General features: G+C 40.2%; 1 long non-coding RNA gene across 1 annotated transcript; it reads right to left on the bottom strand.

The window, feature by feature from the left end:
• Positions 1-250: 250 nt before the first annotated feature.
• On the bottom strand, positions 251-3,164 carry LOC147155399 (uncharacterized). Its single transcript, XR_015092280.1, has 2 exons — positions 1,036-3,164; positions 251-955 (listed from the first exon to the last, which is right to left on the bottom strand). It is a non-coding gene; the product is annotated as an uncharacterized LOC147155399 (long non-coding RNA).
• Between the last annotated feature and the right edge of the window lie 19,648 nt (positions 3,165-22,812).

Consider the following 22,812-nt stretch of genomic DNA (forward strand, 5'->3'; position numbering starts at 1 on the left):
CAAATCATAATATATATATATATATATATATATATATATATATATATTTTTTTAAACTATAAATAAATAGATAAAGGGGCACTTTGGGCCAATAACCCCGCCAAGCTCCTTTAGCCATGTTGTGGCTACATTCACCATCGAAACTAAACAAAACATCAAGTAAAATTATAATAAAAATATAAATTTGTTGGGGAAAAATATATATAAACATTTTTTTCAGGTAATACCACATGATGTCCAAATACATACATGTTGCTAAAAAGTTATTTATTTATTTATTTTACATAGTTGTGAGACAAACCTGATAGATGCTTCCATGGGTTCTTGGTTGTCTTGTGGATGATACAAACTCCTGTCTTTAAATGTATTTCAAAATAAAAGTCCCACATTGGCTATTTCTTTTTGGTTGCACCACATGATAATTCAATGGGCCTCGTCTGACAAATGCATCTCTCAATGGCCCATGTATTAAAAAAAAAAATAGCCTTCAACATAAAGGGTTTAAATAATCAAAGAATAACCTCATACCCTCGTACATAAAAAAGACAGTTCAAGGTCAAGGATGGCACAAATTGGATTCACAGCAAACCAAAATTAAGTGCAAAAACTTATTTGTCCAGAAAAATCAACTCACTCAAAATATGAATAATATTCTGGTACTATGTTTGTCCTGCATGTCATTCCAGATCTGAAAAAAAGAAGAAGTTTTTCTCATAGCAATATGCCGGTATACTCTTTTATTGTCAGATTTAGTTGAGCATGCCTTTAAGTCCTCCCTATGTGCATGGCAAGCATACGCCACTCTTGATAAACTGGAACACTTGGCATCTCCTCTGTTGCACATGGAGAAGTTAGAACTCCATCAGGCTAAGGCCAGGATCTGCTGTTGGGTTACCGTTGTATTGATCTCAATTTCGCATTCCGGGCATATTCCACTGGTTAAATCAATGAGGAACTGTGAGAGAACAAACATTCATAATAAGAGCAAGAATGTGTACTTCTTTGCTGGGCGCGTCATGTATTGCATGCACTTACTTGTTGGATGATCTCTGTCACGTTAACTCCCAGGGCATGGATAACCTGAGCTTTTATATGCCCGTACACTGTTGGGCAATACGAAGAAACACAACAACTAAATTACTTATTTCTTTACTCTTTAGTTGAACGTGACTTGCTTTAGTCCACAACAAAATTATGCATAATGTCGATGGAAAACTGCTGTTTTTCTCTTTGAGTGGCAATATTATGTCATCAGCCCAATTAAAGTGATATCTAGACTACTACAACCATTAAGTGGAATAACATCGAGACGCTTCTGAGTCTGTTGGTGAGTTTTCACAGCATTTTCTCACAGCGCATGAGTGATAGCAACCATTTGTGCTTTGCTGGCATCTACTGGTGAAGGCACAGCAATGCTAGTTGTTTTTGATGAACAAGTAGATTTGCTCCCAGTGATTGGCAGTACATGGACCATGTGAGCACATGTGCGTGTGATGTCACAGTACCTCTTCCTCCTCCAGTGGGTTCCTCTTGGAGAACTACCAACAAAAGACAACAATTCTATTATTTCACATCTGAGTGGTAGTAGTCAAAATAGATTTTGTTCCTTTCAAGAAAAAGCCCGACAAAACATTTGTTAAAATTACTGTGTGGTAGAATGTGGGAAATTGAGAGCTTTATATATTAGTTGATGATGGCAAGGAAAATGATCGACTAATTAATCAATGATGTGACTGGTGAGGCATGGGCTTTTTTGAAGTCAAGAATAAAACTATGAATCCAAAATAGAATATTAGCCTCTATTTCAATTTTTACCTTAATTGGAACATTTGTTTTCAAAGCTTTTAATTGTGCTTTAATCAACACCACACTGTAAAAAAAATAAAAAGGCTTTACATTCCAGAATGAAGATTTCTGGTCAACTACTTGCATATTCCGATCTTCCGTGTACATGCTCCGCTACCTTCATCAGATCGATGTAAACATGTGATTTATCAAGACGAAGTTCATTGATCTGTTCTATAGTTTTTACACTTAAAGCAACATCTTGATTGAAACAAGCTACTAGTACTTTAAAACAAGTTCTCCCATCGTAGACGTTTTTTATTTTTTGCTAACCTGGTTATGAAAGCCCCGATTATAAATGTAACCACTGGTAACATAACTGCATGTCTGTTTGTAAGTTGTAACAAACCAATCCGTGTTAAAATCAGTAAATAATTTTTTCAGTTAGGATCAGTGTTCCCGATAATTTTCTATGTGTGTTCCATGTTTCTGGGGCAATGGCACTTGAGGGTTTGAGCTTTCCAAGTAGATCACTGTTCTGGTGTACAATGTGCAAAGTGTAGGTGTGGGACTTTACTTATGTCGTCGTTAGCTGAAAAGGAAATAAAAGAGAAAAACATGTTATTTATCCCATTATACTTGAGGAATGTACAGCATTGGTTATACATTAGGATTTTGTGAAAAAAAGTGGAAATGATTTTGGTTATGAGATAATGATGAAGGTTGAGAAGTGGCAGCCAGATGAACGGCAAGTAGTGCATCCTTATATTGTAGTTATAACATAGCTAGGCTATTTCATGTAATAATAATAATAATAATCATTATTATTTTACTCTTCACACGCAGGACGGAGTAAGGTAAAGGAGCCTCCCCTACCTGCCTCTGACCGCAAGTCCCTGATAATAATACATGCTAAAATTATAGTTGTAATGTAGCTAGCTAGCCGTAAATTCTTGAAACGATATTATGAATCAACTACAACAAAAGTTTGGCTGCACTGTAACGAATTGACTCTAGAATTTACAAGAAATAAGTGGCAAAAAAGTTGCCAGCTAATTCTTGTAAAATCTCAGTACATTATTGCCTTTTTTACAAGCATTTACTGTATATAAATTAGTTACTGTATTTACTTTTACAGCAATTCACTATAATCTAGTTTACAACCGTTTCCTTTATTCTACATCATTTACTTATTTGATTTAAATACACAAATACAGTATGTCGTAGTAAAATCATCCATTCATTTTCTTAACCACTTATTCGTGCGTAGAGCAAGAATCGATGGGGACGGGTTACTAATAAGCCATGGCTTCTACCCGTCAGCCCTTCTTTCGTATGTCATTGTTACAAATGATATGATGTGATCGATGTAACCTGTAATAATGTGTTCGAAAGGAAAAAATGAATAAAACAAAACAAACAAAAATATATTATGAATCAACTGAAACAGTTATTTGGAAAATTCTGACTCCTTTGGCTGGATGCAGTTGAGTACTTAATGTTTGAGCTTCCCATGTACAATAGATCATTTTCTGGTGTACAATGTGCTAACGACTTAGGTTATGCGATAATGACAACGGTTGTGAGGTAGATATTAGTTAGTGGCAGCCAGATGAACTGCTAATAATCCATCTACTGTAGTAATAACGTAGCCATCCGGCTTCATCTAAGACTTTGAGAGAGACAATAACTGAAGTATTTTGGCTGGGGACAGTGTGCAATTGAGGGTTTGAGCTTCCCTTGTAGATAGCAGTTGTGGTGTACAATGTGCAAAGTGTAGGTTTGGTGACTTACTTGCATCTGAAAAGTAAATAAAAGAGAAAAACATTATTTATTCCATTATACTTGAGGAATATACAGTATTACCTTGTCTATACATGAGTATTTGGAGGGAAAAAAACGACTTAGGTTATGAGATAATGACAACGGTTGTGAGGTAGATATTAGTTAGTGGCAGCCAGATGAACTGCTAATAATCCATCTGTTCACCGTAGTTATAACGTATAGCTAACCTAGGCTCCAGTTAATGGTTAGACTACATCAGATTTCACATTAGACCTTTAGGCATTCGCAAATGGGTGTGTTTAGCTTCCCTTGCAAATCATTATTCTGGTGCGCAATGTGCAAAGAGGTGTGGGAGGTTACCTGGGGCGTTAGTAGCTGAAAAGTAAATAAAAGAGAAAAGCATGTTATTTATTTCATTATACTAAAGGAATGTACAGCATTACTTTGTTTATCTATACATTAGGTGAAAACAAGTGAAAATGTCTTTGGTTATAAGATAATGACAAAGGTTATGAGGTGGATATTAGCTGTTTTTGTTTAATAAATATCTGCCTTGGCCTCAAACTCCTATCTCTGCGTCTGAGTCCTAAATCTGCCACGTCGTGTCATGAACTGCGAGTAATGCATCTACTGTAGTAATAACGTAACTAGGCTTAAACTATTAGTAAATTATGCAACAGCTACAACAGGCTTCATCTAAGACATTGAGAGAGACAATAATTAAAGTCTTTTGGCTGGGGACAGTGTGCACTTGAGGGTTTGAGCTTCCCTTGTAGATATTGTTCTAGTGTAGAATGTGCAAAGTTTAAGTAACGTAAAATGTATTCAATTTTAGTTTATGAATGTAAAGTGTTTCCTAATCTATACATTGGGTTTTTGGTGAGAAAAAAAGTGAAACCAACTGTATCTATGGGATAATGGAAAACATGAGGTGGATATTAGCTAGTGGCGAGGATGGATGAACTGCTAACAATGCATCCTTAAACTGTAGTTTTAATGTAACTAGGCTGAAATTATTGGTAAGATATGCAGCAGCTACAACCGGTTTCATCTAAGACCTAGACATTCACTAAAGACTTTTGGCTGAATGCATTTGGACAGTTGTGTGTTTGAACTTCCATTGTCGGTGTTTTTTATGGTGTACAATGTGCAAAGTATAGATGTGGAAGGTTACCGATCCGAAAAGAGAAAAACATGTTAAATATCCCAGTTTTATTTTTGTATAGTAGGGATGGGATGAGAATTCGTAATACGAGAATTTGCGGGATTAGAATGACACGAGATTTATCATCCTGCAAAGCACGAGATGTATTTTTTTCCGAGGCATAAATCTGCTTATTTGTGACAAAAGTGTGCTAATTGGTTAAGAAAAAAATTAAATAAATACAAATTTAGATATTCATATATTCAAATTCTACACTTATTTTCCTTTAAAATGGTTTAAATACATGGGCGTACCTAAAAAATATACAAAGTTACACCAATTTTAATGTTGGCACGATGAAATTTGTTTAAAAAAAATTGAATAATCGATATTGAATCGATTTTCCTTTTTGAGCCTGATATCGATTCATAAAACCATGAATCAATTATTTTAAGAAAATATAATTTTCAAGGCCATTTTTTAGGTATCTTACTGTTTTCTTGGAAAGTTTTTGTAACCCACTCAAGTTGTACACTTCACTTGTTTCATATTGTTCACATTAATTTAAAAGTCTTTTTTTACATTTATGAAAGACCTAATTGGTTGAACTTTGAGTCCATTCAGAATCTTTATTTAGAATTATTAAATTAGAATTATGGAAATATTTTCATCAATGTTTGTGTAACACTTAAGTGATTAAAACTTGTGTTACTTTCATTAAACTAAATCATTTAACCAGTTACGACCTCAAAATAATTTAATTTGAAAGTTGTTTGTGGCGTTTTTAATCATTCCCTTGATTTTTAAGAAGAATTGATGTTCCATAATTAAGCAATATTGATTGAATCGAAGCGGATCGAATTGGGAAAAATCTAAATCGAATCGAACTGAACTCCTGTGAATCGAAATCAAATCGATTGAGGAAATTAGAATCGATACCCAGCCCTATTACATTATGTACAATATATACATTACATACAATACATTATTACATTAGCCTACATTATTACATACAATGTATTTAACAACTTTTATACTAGTCTGTCACTCTGCTCTGGTGGAAACTGCTTGGCTTCTCGCTTGAGTTTCACCCTCGCCAATGTGAAATGCTTTAGCTCATGAATCCATTCATTTAAATTAAAAGTAGAAATATATTTGTTTAAGAAAGAGATCCCAGAATTGGAGATTATCACTGTTTGGATTACAAACCTTCGCCCCGGACTGATGACATTTAGCTGTTCTACTCCAATGTTGGATGCCGTTGTTATGATGTGTGTCTTCTGTTCACTTTCATGCTGAAGGGTCACATTATGGTGTATTTTTATTTATTTTTTTACTTTTTTTTGGTTTCCATTAATATAAATTATTTGTTAAGTGACGTTAGAGGCGAGGAACTCTTGGTTATTTTGAGGCAGGTTTCCGAGACGGGCTACTAGCTAAAAACACGTTGCCCAAATTGTTCCAATAATGACTTATTTTCATTCATTTCTATTACAAATTTAACTTTGATGATGCTGGGAAATAATAATAGAGACATTAAGGAAGCTATTTTTTGGAAATTTTCAAAATCGACATTTTTGTCTAAACTATCTTTTTTTTTTTTTTTTTTTTGCCCCAAACTCAAAACTAATGGCACCGTCATGCGGACCCTTTTTTTTTTGGAGCAGGTCACATTTAGCGTACACTGTCAGGAAGACAGTCGCAGCAACTTTTTTATGACGGTGTGAGAAGGCCATCTTCAAAATAAACCTTACTATACCAATAATATATGGACATCAATGCCTTGCTAGGCTCTTATTTTGAAGTTATTCTCGGCAGCGTGTCACGGCCTATGACGACTTGACTCGTCGTTGCCTTGAACTGGAAGATTTATATTAGCCATCTTTTTGTTACAAATCTCATCTCATTCTCGTGGACTCATTCTTGTGAGACATCTGGTCTCGTGGGATTTCTGTCTCGTCCCATGCCTAGTGTACAGTATTACGTTATCTATACATTAGGTATTTGGTGAAAGAAAAAGAGAATAATTGTAAAACGTGGTGTATTGGATATCAGCTGGTGGCAGGTGTAGGCTGATGAATATTGCATCCTTATACTGTAGTTATAACGTAGCTCGGCTCAAATTATTGGTTAGACATTATGCAGCAACTACAGCAATCAGTTTATGTCTTGCCATGTCAAGCCCCACTCTGGGTCTGGACTTTGTTCTGTTTTGTTCTTTTTGACCTGTGCCTAGTTTGCCTCCTTGTTTTTGCTCGATTAAAATAAACCTTTTTTTGGAGCTCGCCTGTGCCTCCTCATCTCTGCTGCCCGGCGTTTGGGTCCTCAAACACCACCCTCGTGACAAGATGATGGTCATCCATATTTGTTTTCATCAGCGCACACTGCGTGTGTTGGTGTGTGCGCTTTCCAAAGTATCCCGAAGAGGACTGGTACCGTGCTTCTTAGTTCCGCATTATTTTCAACGTTCTGTACTATATTAACCTTTGATTCACCAAATGTCAAAAGCCGTCATGACGTTAACACTAGGGGTGGGAAAATTTCAGATTCTTTCTGATTCAGACGGGGACAAATCTGAATTGATCCACAAACGTCCAAATTTCCATTATTAGACCAGTTTAAGGGGGCAACTGCGCTGCGTGCAGCTGCAAGGTTCAATAATGCGGATTGTGTCATACAACACTCGCGGGTTGCGAGTAGGACATACTGCTACATACAGGACAGGCTGTCTGGTAGTGGATGCGCTGCTTGACCAATTGTATGTGTTTTTTGCACATCAACATAAAAAAATAAATACATATAAAAAGATAAAAATTGTAATTCAAACATCCACTTTTTTAACCACTAAAAAGAACCAACCATTGTCTAATTCATATCTTTGTTTTCAGTGTTAAGGGAGTGACACATTTTAATTACTATGCATTTAAAATGATGTGATGAATCTGTTATTTTAATTTCAGCAATTATCACCTGTCTAAATTATTCAACACAGACAAATCTTTACAAGTGATGAAATGTTTCTACAAAATATCCAGTATTATATATTTTATTATTGGCTACATTGTACATGTCACTGATTTTTTTTTTTAAGTATATTGAACATAAAACAATCTAGTTAAATGAACCTTCCAATTTGAATTTGTTGATTTACACCATTAACCAAATTTTATTAACATCTTACAAATTCCTTTTATATGTCTATGTGTGCCCTGAGGAAACTGTGGAGACAACATGCGCACAGTCACTGTTTGTGCATCTTGAAGAACTCATCAATATTATAAAAGAAAACATTTATTTTAGCAAAGGAAATGGACAATTTTTAGTATTAAATAATAAACCATAATCAGCAAAAAACACAGTAATAGTCACGCTACAAATTTGGAAAATAATCAAATAAAAACATTTTGTGACTGAAAAGTCCTGGCTGTACCTAATCAATTGGCCAAGATGGCCGCCGCCCTCGGCGAGCGGAGTGGCGAGAATCCTCGTCATACCTAATCAATTGGCCAAGATGGCCGCCGCCCCGGGTGGGCAGAGGGGAGAGAATCCTTGGTGTACCTAATTAATTGGCCAAGATGGCCGCCGCCCTGGGTGGGCGGAGTGGCGAGAATCCAGGGTGTACCTAATTAATTGACCAGAATCCTGGGTGTACCTAATCAATTGGCCAAGATAGTAGTAGTAGTAATAGTATTTGCAATAGTAGTAGTCGTATATAGGCCAAGCCTTGAGTACACCAAGAAAAAAAGGGGCTGAGTTGAGCTCAACAGTGAGAGATGATTGGCTGAGGCAGTTGCTATGCAAAAACGACAGATCATTCACGCACACACATTTGATTTTAACTTGTTGCGAGACGTCACGCACCCACATTCCATTGATTTTGTATAGGACACGCTCACCTCAAACAAAAGCCTCTCACGACCTAACGGTTGAAGATGCAGATTCCAGAAATGGCTCGTTAGAACGGCAAGGGTTTGGGGAACGCGAGCATGTTCTCAGTTTTTTAATCGGATGAAAAATGACCAACTTAGGAGCAGGTTGAAAATTTATGATTGATCGAAAATGAAGAGGGAAAAACGGCGAAAATAACATTGAAAAGAGATCGAAATAGTCCGACTTCTCCTCGCTTAAAGTGAAAATAAAGGTACTAAATGACACCTTAGCCAAATAAAACTTAGTTTTTCAGAAAGCAGAGGCTTGTGGCTACAAAATGTGCCAATTTGATGTCTAGTGAGCAAAGATTGTGGCCATGGTGACGAGTTGAAGTGAAACTTTTGGAAATATATTTTTTGGTTCCCGTCACTGAAGCCTTAATTAGTCACACTCTAAATAGGCGACTTTCACCCTTTGCTCACTGTCTTTGAACCCGCACAGGGGGGAGAGCTTTCATTCCTTAATTTTTTTTTTGACACTGAGCTAAAGATGACAAAAATTCCAACAAAATGAGCTAAAATTCATATCGGTCGGTCAACGTATGTGCGCGCAGCGTGTCTTGGAAAAAGGTGCTTGATTGGAGTTGATCTCTTTCGGATTCCCATTCATTCCTATGGGACTTTATTTGGGAGTTTTTTGGGAATAGCGTCCCCATGGTAACTGGGAATTCCCTTGCGGAAAAATCGGTGGAAGATTAAAAAAAATAATAAAAAGAAGAAGAAGAATAATACTAGAAAAATTTTGAATGGGCCTGCTGACTCTTGCAAGGTGGAAAGATGCATGCTCTGAACTGTTTGCCAAATGTTGGTGTACTTTACCTCTCAATTTGTGTCAGCAGGAATAGAGTTCAGGACAATTTGTAATAACTGCAGTTATTACATGTGTAATGGCTTCCCTTGTGTCTTGATTGACATTTTAGTCATATCAAAAGGGAATCAGTTTAATTTCTTGCTTATAGTGTAAGTGATTAACTAAAATATAAAATGCAATATACTGTATCATGGAGCAAATACAGTATGAATGCAGTGTTTAAATTTGACATTGCATATTAAAAGGCATGTTGGTGCTGATCAATATTGCAGGAATATTACTCCAAAGTACATGTAAAACGGCTCTTAAAAGAGCCGTTTTGGGTCTTTGTTACACAGCATCTTCATCTTTTCCTGAGCACACAAAGGAACAAGTTGTTAGAAAATAGGCAGCAAAACTGAACAGTTAAAACTTAATCTAAATACTCATTCAATACACATGTGACGGTTTTTCAGTGAGGAATCCTGTAGAATAAATCATTTTGGTCTACGTTTGCGGGATCCCTTTTTTCATCTTTTCTCTCCACCAGTTGTACCGGACATAACAACCTTGATATCCTTGGCCATGTCAAGTAGCGCCCCTTGCTGCGCTCCATCCACCTGTATTGCATGTGAAAATGAAAAATGAGTGTTCAATGTTTGCCTAGATCAATTCAGTAATCAATCATCACTTACCCTCGCAGTTCATCCCTTACCATTGCAGTTCATCCCTTACCATCGCAGTACCTCACTGACACCAACACTTTTCATTGTGTTGTAGTCACAATCACAATAAGGACAAACAAAACATTCAAGTCCAAATGCACGATGTCCTGCTAACAGAAAAGCACACTGATTAAAAGTACCGTCATACAACACTGCTCAAAATAAGGGAGCGCTTAAATGACATATCCCATGTCTTAAATTCAATTTAAAGCTCAATACGTTTAGAACTAACTAAATGATAAATATGTCTACAAAAAAAATGATTGGCCGCTCTGATTTTGAGTGTAGTTCTGTTATGACACAAATTTTGAACGAGCAAAGGATTTAACTTTTCGGCCTTTACAAATTAAAGTACAGTATCCCCCTCTTTTGAGCAGTGGTATGAAAGGCTCAATAACATTTGCAAAGGCACACTTGTGAAAATGGTGCCCTTGCGATCTACAATGAGCTGACACAAGAAGTTAACACACAGTAGACCGGACTGTGGTAACTGTAATAAGTGTGCAGAACGCCTGATTGAACACAACAATCTGGGCGAGATATGTAAATGTGATCAATCAGTGTCTGCTTTCCAGTTGTGGCCTGGGTGATCAGCTGTGAAAAGCCTCTGGACTGAAACAAGTCCAGAATGGATTTCTTTCCCTTTTGAAAGCAAATCCTCATTAAAGTCTCCGCAAACAACAATAGGCTGGCAGTCCATCACGGCCAAGGCATCCAAGAGACTTCCAAGGTTTTGGAAGAAATGTGCCAAGACTGGGTGGCCTGTAGACCATAGCTATCAAAGCCTGGACGGGAGCGTCAACCCTGATGACAGCAAATTCCAGGTCAACCACATTCCGAATAAACCGACGGGGCTCCGCTCGAAGACAATCGCGATAATAGACTGCGACTCCGCCACCCTCTTTTTGGGCCACGTCCAGTCTATTTGAATACGAAACTTGTCTGTTGCGCACAAAAGTGCTGCATCCCTCCAGTTGCAAGGGAGGGGGGGAAGAAGGATCTGCGATTGGCTGGCAACCAGTTCAGGGTGTACCCCGCCTACTGCCCGAAGCCAGCTGGGATAGGCTCCAGCAACCCCCGCGACCCTTGTGAGGACAAGCGGTACAGAAAATGGATGGATGGATGGGGAAGAAGGATCCAGACAAATGAGTTTCAGTGAGGCAAAGGACATCTGCCAGCCTCAACTCATGATGAGACTTTAAGTCGTCAATATGAGATGGAAGCCCCTCGGTGTTGTGATGAACAATGGTCAAGGTGGGAAAAGCAGTTTGCGGCATTTTGAAAAAGTACAACAGTGGTCTTGTACTTTGGAAAGAAGCGTACTGTCCATTGCCGTCGTGACGTTGGGATTGGCATAGATTTTGGATTCGTCAAAGTCTATGACCCTCAATCCCTGAAGTGACGTCGTGCGGCTTAGGGCAACATAGGCCATTCCAGGTTCAAACACACGCTTAAGAGACACCACTGCAGAGGTCATCGTCATGCCTTGCACTTTGTGAGCCGTGCATCCAAAGGCAAGCTTCATGGGGAATTGCCGCCTGACCACGCCTTTTATGCCCAGGTTTTCCTCCGACCTTTCGATATAGACCAAGTCATCCGTCGGCCCCAGAATTTTCTTGCTTAATTTCTGGCCCGCTTCGGGATTGTCTAGCCTCAGTCCGAGCAAGGTCACTTTCTCCGCCGACCCCTTTGGGGCGCTTTGAACAATGTTGCCTATTGTGCCAAAGGTCCCGTTCACCAATCCGTCCTCGACATCCAAATTCCGAAGAAGCATAACCCGTGCTCCTACACCAGCTTGAAGAGCATCCGGTAGATCCCTTCTCGACCCCATGATCACTTTGGTCACGGTGACCATCGCCCCCGACCGTGGGCTCTTCCTGTAGTCCTCTGCGGGAATATTGACCACAGTCAATTTGAGAGCAGCCACAGTTGCTGCATTGTGCCTATCCACCTCTTTATTGGTGGCAAAGATATGCAGTTCCTTGGAGACCATGGAAATCTCGTCGATGATCAAAATTTCCACGCTGCAAAGGGTTGCTCTCAATGCGTCCAACGTATTCCCCAGCGCCTGGTAAGGAGGATTTAGAGTCCTGGGGAGTTTCAAGAGGGAATGAAGCGTTTTCCCTGAGATGTTGTAAGCCGCCGTGCCAGTAAACGACGTCAGCAGCACAGCAGGCTTGGCCATATCCGCTTCGTCGCGGAACCTGGGAAGCTGGCGGAGAATCTTACTGGCCTCCTGGTAAATGCACTTGATGACATGCGATTTATCACAGCCAGCTCCTCCGGAGATGAAATAAAAGAAGGGCTCGAGGAGACGATCCGAAACACGTTTCAAACACCACTCGCGCACAGCGTAGAAGACGGACGCTTGCGTTTCATTGAGACTGCGGTACATGTTCCTCACAAATTCGGCGCTCAACTTTGGCGCCTCAAACACCGGCAAGGCCGCGCCGCTACCAGGAGCGTCCTGGTAGGCCGGAACCTCATCTTGCGGGTCTTCCTGTAACGGATTAGATTCGCGTTCGGCGGCACACTCCAAACGCTCTGCTTCTACCTCCGGCGCAAAAGTGCTCCACGCGTTGAGAACCGCACGAAGCTCTTTCAATTTTTCGAAGGCATTGTCCACGGTCTTTCCCCGTCCTTCGTACCGCCCCCGATTGCGGTCGAATATAGCCCGCACCCGACCGAACTTTGATTCCCGGGCACCGTAGAACTCCTCGTACGTTTTGAGGTTTTCAGACCTGAGCTCGGCGTCGTCTCTGTGGGGGAGGTACAATTTAAGATGGGTCCTGTAATACTTCTCAGCATACTTTTTGATTGAGAAGCGAGTGAATCTGATGACGGCATCTTTTCCAATCCGCTTCTGGATGAATCCCTTGCCGTGTGAGATGGGGAATGACATTCTTGCCCTCAATCTGCTGACCGTAGACGACCCGGTATTCGGATGCGAATTCGGCGAGACACATCCGCTCAAACATTGCCGTTCTAGGTCTTGCCACATATTTGTCTGGCAGACCAGACATCCACACGTTGTCTGCGTCCGGATGCATGGTCCTCAGTCTACTCATGGGTAGACTCAATTTCACGCCATCCTCAGCAGTCTGGATGAAAACTACGCTGCGCGAGCACTTCTTCAGAGGGAGACTGCATGTCCGCGCCACCGCTTCTTGAGCGCTCACCTCTCTGTGCTTGGAATACGCCGCCATTATTTTCCTCATCTCGTCCTTTTTGTCGACAAGAGGCTTTGTCTTCAAGTCTTTGACGACAGACGTGAGGAACTCGGACATCTCGTGCTCCGGTTTGGAAATGTACGACATCATGTACATGAGACACGCGACGTCATCGAGCACGTACTGAATATCCATGTTGGCGTTCCATGCCCGCAGCAGATGTGGGTTGTAAGCATTGATCCAGCTTTCCGTTGGAGCACGCTTCAACATGACAACCATTCCGGAGGTCAGATTAGTGACGCTGTCCTTGTAGCTGTCCATTGTCAAATTGGCCTTTTTGAGAAGCTCCGGCAAGTCCTGCGGGACATCCGCGTCCATGAGGATCTCTCTGATGCGTTTGAGCTCTTCTTTAGCCTCCCTTTGTTTTTCGGTGAGGCGCGCCGATTTGGCCGCCTGCTTCCTATGCTGGCCTTCCACACTCTTGTCCGTTGGGACGTCTTCAGTCTCCGTCTGGAATGGCAACGTGATGGTGGTTTGGTCCATCGGCAGTTTGGGGTACCCAAATCTGCAAGAAACGTTTCCTTTCCGACAAGACTTTGTGTGGTTTTTGCTGTGTGCCTGAACGCTGGTGACAATGTCGTGCAGTTCAGGGTCCTCAATCGGGTCTGGTATTTTGCAAGTGATGTACTTGTCGATGAAGTCAACGGCTTCTTGACAACATCTGGGGTCGGGTTCTTCGATGACTGGCGCACCCTTAATCCAGAGCAGCATGTGAGCGTGCGGACTTCCCCTGGCTTGAAATTCCACACGATAGAAGTGGTCTTCTACCGGACCGAGGGGCTGTGCGGGAGACAGGATGAATGCCATAAGAGCATCCATCCTTTTCTCAAAAAGGCGCATCACTGTGACCGGATTGCTGCGAAGAACATCGCATTTGGCATTCCAGTCGAGATGGGAAAAGTCCCCTTGTTCGCCTTGCTGCGCTTTGACTATTTCGATTACTTCGGGCCATCTCATTTCCGCAGCAGAAAAGGTAAGGAAGAATGTGGGCTTGCCCAACTGCCTGGTCATTGCATGGAGGTCCCTAAGGGCACCCTCCCAAAAAGCCGGCGTGCCTCTCAAGGGCTGCATGAAGCGCATCGCATGCTCTCTTTGGATGAGCTTCTCCAGTTCATCTTTGTCCTGAAGCATCCGGTTTGAAATCTTCTTCCCATCCCAAGTGAGGGCTGTCCCCTTGCGGGCCTGAATGGACATGCTGTTGGTGGCCAGATGCGTTTCTGTCACAAACTGCGCAAAGAAAAGGTAACTTTGATCTTTGGCAAATCGAGTGTCAACGGAGAATAACCTTGCATTGAAATACAAACTGGGTGACAGCTTAATTTCTCTCGCCTCATCGAGTGAATTCTGTCCTGTTGGGAACTGAACGGGAAAGGCCATGGCTTCGAGGTTTGGCACGGCAAAAAATCCCACCGGCTTGTTTCCTTGGGCAGGAAAACTTTCGGTTTTCATGTTAGGAGGTTTTCAAAAACATGTTAGGCTTGCGTTTACCTCCTTGGCCTTCCCGACGAGTGTCCAGTCAAAAGGGTTGGAAGGCTGAGGCGCAGTGACCTCACCCTTAACAACCACTTTTGGTCTGAACACTCGAGCTGGTGGCGAACGCTGAGGAGCAGCCGGTGCAGGTGGTGCAGTCCTCTCCATCCGCAGGTTGACGGCAGCCCACAGCAACCGCGCAAGCACCGACATCCCATCGCTGTCACTGAGGTGTACCTTCCAGACATGATCAGAAAAAATATTATACATCTACAAACATACTTTTGATAGGAGGAGCACTAATAAAATGTTTGTTTGTTTTTTGCAGCAATTAATGTACTTACCCCGTCTCTACACCACAAGTGAAGATGTGACAGCGGGAAGTGGCCAGCAACAGATAGGTAGCGAATACCTACAGTAACAAAGAAAAAAAAACATTAGCCCAAGAGTCCCCCGCTGAGACACCAATGAAATCAGATCAGGAGGTGACTTAAAGAAAAGTAGAACACTTTGTGTGTGAAAACAATTTTCAACATGAAACGTACCCATAAGTGCTGCCACCCGGTTGTACTCCTGGCGAAGAAGGTCCTGCTGGGCCAGCTCGACGTTCAGACGAGGGGGGAAGTCCAGCACAACGACCTGCACAAAGTTTAAAACTGTAAAATATACATCTGGAGCAAGATGAACTTTCATTCATATTCCATCCTTCAATATTCATTAACTGTTTAACTACGGGAAAAGGCTGAAATGTATTTTAAACAGAACATATTTGACATATGCAAGTACATACTTGAAATGTAAATGTATGATCTATATAAAGGAAATGTGTGAACTTACGTTGGGCCAGCGGCTGCAGACGGTGTGCAAGAACTGGCCAAAGTCAGCCGCTGCCTCAGCGATGGGGCGGCCCAAGTTGTTGCTGGGAGCCAAAATGCAGACCACCTCGGGTGACCGAGGCAGAACAGCATTCAGCACCTCAGCACGCAACTCGGAGGCCCTGGCACCCGGGGTGGACATCACGGCAAACGAGAAACGTCCCTCCGGCATCTTCACAACCCCATCGGCAATGGCTCGCAGGTGGGAGTCACCAACAACCAGGACAAACTATTACAAAAGAAAAAAAAAAGTAGTAATTGAAAAAAGGAAAGAAGTAATTTAAAAAAATAGACACAAATGAAGGTTGTTAATTTGTTATAAAGGCAGAGTTGATTATAAAACATACCGTGTTGTCCTGGTTCAGTGCTGGAATGACCAGTTTGTGCCTCCGCCCAGTCACAGCTGAAACTGGCCATTCCCGAACTCTGTGGCGCCAGCCAGTGCCTCTGCCTAAAATGATGCACACACAGAATACCATGTCAAGTCTCAACTTCAATTGCTGACAATGCACAGTACAAGTACATGTTCCACTTTGAGTGTATATGAACCTGCAAAATATTGGAATTGTTTAAAATAATCGATTGTAAAACTGCTGCAAAAGCAATTAAAATTATGACTGACCTGGTACCAGAGCCTTGGCACCAACAGGGGACACCTAAAACATAAAGCATAGACATTACACAATTGTAGGCATGTGCAGTCACCATAATGCAGAGTAAAAAGCAAACATGGGTTGTAATGGTTAAATTAGTTTCAATTTAAATTGACCAGGTATTTTGTACATACAAGTGATGTTAATTCAGGCCAGGTTTATTAATGAAATTCTTAATCACAAAAGAGATTCAAGGACTTAACTGATACTTTTGTTTGTGTCTGAAATGCAGTCACAATTGCTCAATTTTGCTAGAATTTTCTGATCAAATACATGAGCAGAAAGGCAGCAGATTGTACCAGATTAGATTATAGTATAAAGGAAGTATATAGAAATATGTTTATGACAAAACAATGACATACACTGTTTAGATAGACATGAAGTCTAAAACAAAACATTAGTTATTAAATATAACCGTCTTAGTTATTATTATTTACATCTGGTCTATGTAACTTAAAAGAAACCATGTGAAATATCTGTGTCCGGGCTCGGCATCTCACAAATTTGTGATCAATGTTAGTGAGTTTATTTTCGACATCAGTAAAATTTTTGAAATCTTGTTAAAAACAGACTTCATCACAATTAAATTCAGAATTAGTTTGACATGAATAAAGCAATGCACAAATATCGCTCAGTCATACACTATATTTGTCAAACTATGCCCTGGTGAAGACAATCTTGTGTTGAAACATGTTGGTAGTCCATTTTTAATAAAGGATTTTTTTACATTACTATTGAGTGTCTTGAATACACAGACTGCTTTTTACATTTTTCTGCTTGACTCTATATTTGTAGCCGGAAATAATGTGTATTGCACATTAACAAAGTTAATTGCATTTTGCCTGCTGTGGAACATACCTGGTGGGCAGCCACAGTAGAGGTATGCGGTGGGGAGCGGGCGTCCACAGTGGCGAGCCGACTGGCTGGAGCTGAAGTTCGGACTCTGGCCTTCTAAATACACATTGCAAATGTTTAGGATATTAAAAAAAAGTGTAATAGTAATAAAAAAATTATAAACTCTTGCTAAAATATGGCACGAAACTCGTACCTTGTTCACTGGAGACTGCATCGTGGTCCCATCACTGGTGGCAGAGGGTGGGGACCGAGGCTGAAAACAAAATATACAGCACATTGAGGACCTAGCAGTGTGACTCAAAATAACTCAACACAGAATACACCACCGCCAAGTGCAGAATTGAATAGAGGCCTATAAGTATAATAAAATAAAATAAGTACCTGCTGGGGTGCGATGTTTGGGCTCAGTTCCGGAGCAGCAAGGTCCAGCTTCTTCCATCGGCGCTTGGCTGCCTCGGAACGCTTCCCCTTCCGCGGCATGCTGCTACAGCTACCTTTACTGTAAGCAAAAAGAAAATAAAAAAAACTTCCCAAGACAAAGTCAAAAGTAAACTGGCAGTAAAAAAGAAAATAAATTTAAACACAACAAAATAGTAAAGTAATGATATTAGAGTGTTTGTAATGTGCTGTTGAGTGCAAGTTCAGCTGTATTTGCGTTCTAGACTCTGTGATGTAGATCTTATATATGTATTATGTTGTTTGAGGGCAAGATGGAAGCAGGTAGATGAGGTGGAAGTCCAAGGCGGTGCTGAAGGTTTGAAATCCAAGTATCACGGTCAGCAGCTTTCCAATTCGCACAGTGCTCAGCGGATCGCTAAAAGATTCAAGATAAAATTTGTAGTTAATCTCAGATGTGTATGAAACATTAAAAATGTACATTGAGTCTAATGAGGCAGTGGTGTCATTGTAATAAAAATAAGAAACCGTCATCAATTGAAGTATAGTAACATCACACATTGTATAGTTCATTGATTATAAATAATGGATGGGGTGAGCAGAGCCTTCAATAAATCCTCAACAATAGAAAAAATGGATCCACTATAGACTTCCTTGTTTACTTATTAACAAAGAAAACGGTATTGTAATAACATTGTTACTTTTTTTTTCTTTTAGATTAATTTCCATGAGGTGAAACGGTTTGGCAAAATGGATGGATATTCTGGATGGCCGTGAAAAAAACGATCGCTACAGAAACCAACGGTAATCTTTCAAGGGGGAAAATAAAGGCAGCTTTGACAATTTACAAATGTGTGCTGTAGTCAATCAATGAAGGTCATTTAACAGTGTAAAATACTTCCAAAATCCCTCATCGGCGCCGCTCCGCTACACGATCGAGCAGGACACGCCACTCAACAACCGACGCCCCCCTCCCCCACCCCCACCACAACGACGACAGAATAGACAAAAACCTTACTGTATATTGTAGCAACGAGGGCTATACACAATTGAGATTTAGAGCCTACTCAAACTTTTCTTTGTTTTTGTTTTCTTTTACTGCACATTAAAACCTTAAAGTGAGATCTGCTAGCTCTAGCTAGCGCTAGCAGGTGTAGTTAGCATGTAGGCTACCATGTCTAGCACTTAACTTTACCTATCTTGTTAAAACAGCAGCCGGATAACACAACGTTCAAATATGGAGGTAAATATGGTGCAAAACTAACTTGTGCAAAAAATTTGTACCTGTAGAAAAAAAGTCTAAATTTGTGATTTGTATCTGTAAAAAAAAAGTGTGCCTGTAAAAAAAAATTGTGTCTGTAAAATAAATTTGTACCTGTAAAAAAAAAATGTGTATGTGTAAAACAAATTTGTATCTGTAAAGACAAATTTGTACCTGCAAAAGTCATGATTTGTATCTGTACAAAAAAATTTTTGTACCTGTACAAAAACTATAAATTTGTATCTGTAAAAGTTGTGATTTGTACCTGTAGAAATGACAACTTGTAGTCAAAGAAGTCTCCACTAGGAGTCACAAGTGGGTTTTCTGCTGCTGTTCAGTGACGTGAGTTTTGCCCCATTTGTCGCGCTACAAATGGAGCAAAACTAATTTGTACTTGTAGAGCGCCGTGATTTGTACTCGTAAAGAAGGGGGCGGGCTCTGGTGTAATGAAGGGTTGTTTTGACCAATCAAGTGAGAAGGATTTGAGCGGATTGGAGCGCAACCTCATTGGTTTAGCGAACGACGGTGGCGGGACTCGCGGAAGGATACAAGCAGGAAACATCGTCGCCAACCAACATACATATTAAGAATACTTCAGTCTCTTTTGGTTTTTGCTATTACAAGGTAAGTATTATGTTACTTCATCATTCTTTCAAATATTGTTGTTTAAACGATGGTCATCCAACCTGTTTTTATGATTAGCATCACATATTTAGCTTTCTAGCTAGCTGGCATTTGATTTCATGCTAAAGCAGTCTAGTCATTATCGTCATTTCTGGCGCCACGGACTTAATTGCATCTCATGCTTTGGAATATTGTGGCTATATGACAACAATGAACAACTAAACTACTTCATTATATGCCAAGAATGGTGCAGTGTGCTGCTCCCCTGTGTTGGTTAAAATTGTTATTTCTTGTATTAGTTAGCTGGCTAACAAACAAATTCATGTAGCTCACATATGCGCCATTGACAGGTACTGGAGGGAAGATGCACCCAATCGATGTTATGTATGTACACATTTGACTCCATAGTGTTCTTTATCTTGTTTTGCCTTCTAGAAAAATGACCGATCAGAGCAACAGCTCTTCGCTGCAGCAGCAGGTGAGCGGAATATCGCTACTGTCTTGACATTAATGGTGTGTTTTTTTTAAGTGGGTGGTCGACATATAGTTCACCAGCGCTCCCTTGAGCTTCTCGTAGCTTCAACTCAGTGTCTGAGTTCTTTTCAGGTCTATTTTGCATACAGTATTCAGCACGCACACCATGGGCCTGGTGCGGTTCTTGTCAAAGTAATAGTTATGCAGTAGTCTAAACGCAAAGTTGTGAGCCTGATGTAGTTTAATTTAGGAGAGTTACCGGTAGCAAGTTTATATGTATAGCATATATGTATACAATAGTTACATAACAACTAACGGGAGTTTCCATTTTTAATATAAATTTATCAGTTATGATGCCGTACTACTACTACTGTTACACTCAACAGGACGAGCATTTTCGAATAACCCAACCAACCTTATCAACAAACCTGGAAAAAACGCCAAAAGAGGAAACTTTTCTCTTGGAAGCGGGTCTTGGGAGGAGGACCATAAATATGGGTGACAATGCCGATCACGCAGAGGTAAGCCTAAAAGACAATTCTACACTTGAGTCTTGCCATTGTATTGTTTTTTAATGTTTTGTTTCCTTCTGTATATGTGTGTTTCCATTACCCTCAGATTTGCGCAAAATGCAAATTGTGCAAAAGCAAACTGTTAATGGAAACACTGTAATTTAAAAAAAATGCAAATATCGGCCCAAAAAATTTGCTTTCCCATGGTTTTTGAGACAGGTCTAAATACAAGTATTTCGCAAAAGTGTAATGAAAATAGTGTTGCACGGGATACCGGTGCCAGTACCGTACCTTTATGTTTTGGTGTCAAAAACGGCTCGGTATAATTTTTTTCTTAGTACCGGTACTTAAAAAAAAAAATACGAGACAGCCCGCCAACTCTTGTTTTCTATCTACCGATATGTGGAAAACGCCTTAAGTAAGCGTCACACCTCTTTTAGCGTGTGTGCGAGAGGGCGCAGGAAGATAGCTTCACGCACTGAAGCGCTTGCTGGACGTGCACTCCTCGTGGAGAAGCATGAAGCGCTAATTAAGCTTATTAAGTGTAGTGCTCGCTGGACGTCCACGTAAGCTATGCAACAGCATTGGCATTGCCTACGCATGTTTTCAATCAGCACACGAAGAACACGTGTGGTTTTCAATTTTCAGTTTTAGAAAGGTTTTGTGACAAGAGCAAATGTTTTTCGTGAAGAAGCAGAAGAAAAAGCAGCAATCATTCCTGCAGTGGACTTAGGCACGGTGCGTTCAATGAACAGGCACACAGTAGGATATCACACTTATGCATAGTAAAAGCTCAGACGACTGACAGAGCAACAGACACAGGTTGTGACGCATTTTTGACACTTCCCTTAAAAATAAGTGGAGTTTGAATTATTTTGTTCCCAATTTGTAGTATTTGATGATGCATTCGACTAATTAGGAGCGAAATGGAGAAGAGCCGAGACATGCACGAACAATCAAGCAACGTTACATTGAGTTATTGGAGTGCCACTATTGCCAATTTTTAAAACGGATGACATAAAATGCAGTCAAATATAGCACTTCAAGAATACAGAATGCAATGTGAAAGCACATACAGTATAAACATAAATATATACCGTATGTACATAAATTTAACATGTATACATCCCAATATTTCAAATTAATAATAAGTAAAAATAATTTGAAGTTCTTTAGCCAGTTTTAATTTTGCTGCTTTTGCTGATGTTTTAGAGTTTTGTCTAGCGTTTCAGTACCGGCATTGAGGTATTTTATGCAGGTTTTAGTATCAAAGTCAAAATTTCGGTATCGTGAAAAGACTAAATGGAAACCAGTGTTTTCCCCAGCGTTTTAATAGAGCGGCGAGCCGCCAGGCTTTTCTTGACCCTCTGCCAGGCTAAGCGTCCCTGGAATTAACCGGGTACAAAAAGAAAAAAGAAATTGCTCCACAAAATTCTAAATTCGCTCCTTAAAGAAAGAAAAAAAAAGGAGAGGAAAAAATAAATTTGCTCCTCAAATGAAGTCATGATACGCAAAACTGCTCCGCAATTACTGCAAATAAATAAATAAATTCTGATCCTTGTGCGCATTGACTCCCTCTGTCAAACGGACAACGAATTATAATCACAAGATGTCGGTCGGTCTGTTTGGTTACCCTCCCGATACCGTCATTTGAATTTTCCACCATATCGCAAAACTGTTAATTTTCATTTGCAGCTAACAAAGTTTTATGAAAATTTATACATATAACAATTAACTATGTCAGCAGCACTTGCTTACTACTTTCAGATAAGCAGACTGCTCCAAGAAGAATATCCCAGGATGCGAGATTTACAAGGTGGCTGGTTTCTTAAAAAAGTTACAGGTATGGTTCTTCATTGGATACTGTTGAATTATTAACATTGTTTTTCAGTTTCAATTTATATTTTAGCCGTTTTGGATTTAGTTATAGCTGTGTAGCTCAATGAATAGTATTGTCTATTGTATTCTTATCTGTCTCTCTTGCCTGGGAAAGAGGGAGTAGAGTTTGTACCAGTCTCAGTCGGTCGAGTCCAAGGACAGGCTGACTTATTATTGTTTAAGTCTAATCTGATTTGTATTCCTGGGAACTTCTGCCTTTTTATGAATGGGAGGGGAGAGGAGACTTTTCGTATTCACCCACTTTTCAATAAATAATGATGTGCAGGAGAAGGAGGGACACACACTTTTGAACAGAACACTGCTTGGGTGACTTCATTTGTGTGATCAGAAGCTTCTGATAATTATAATACCTTTGCAAAGGGACAGAATCTCACCATTCAGTTAATTGAACACGCAAAGAGTAGA

The sequence above is a fragment of the Leptonotus elevatus genome, chromosome 22 (assembly GCF_054856555.1).
Source record: "Leptonotus elevatus isolate MCC_2025b chromosome 22, RoL_Lele_1.0, whole genome shotgun sequence".
Taxonomy (NCBI): Eukaryota; Metazoa; Chordata; class Actinopteri; order Syngnathiformes; family Syngnathidae; genus Leptonotus; species Leptonotus elevatus.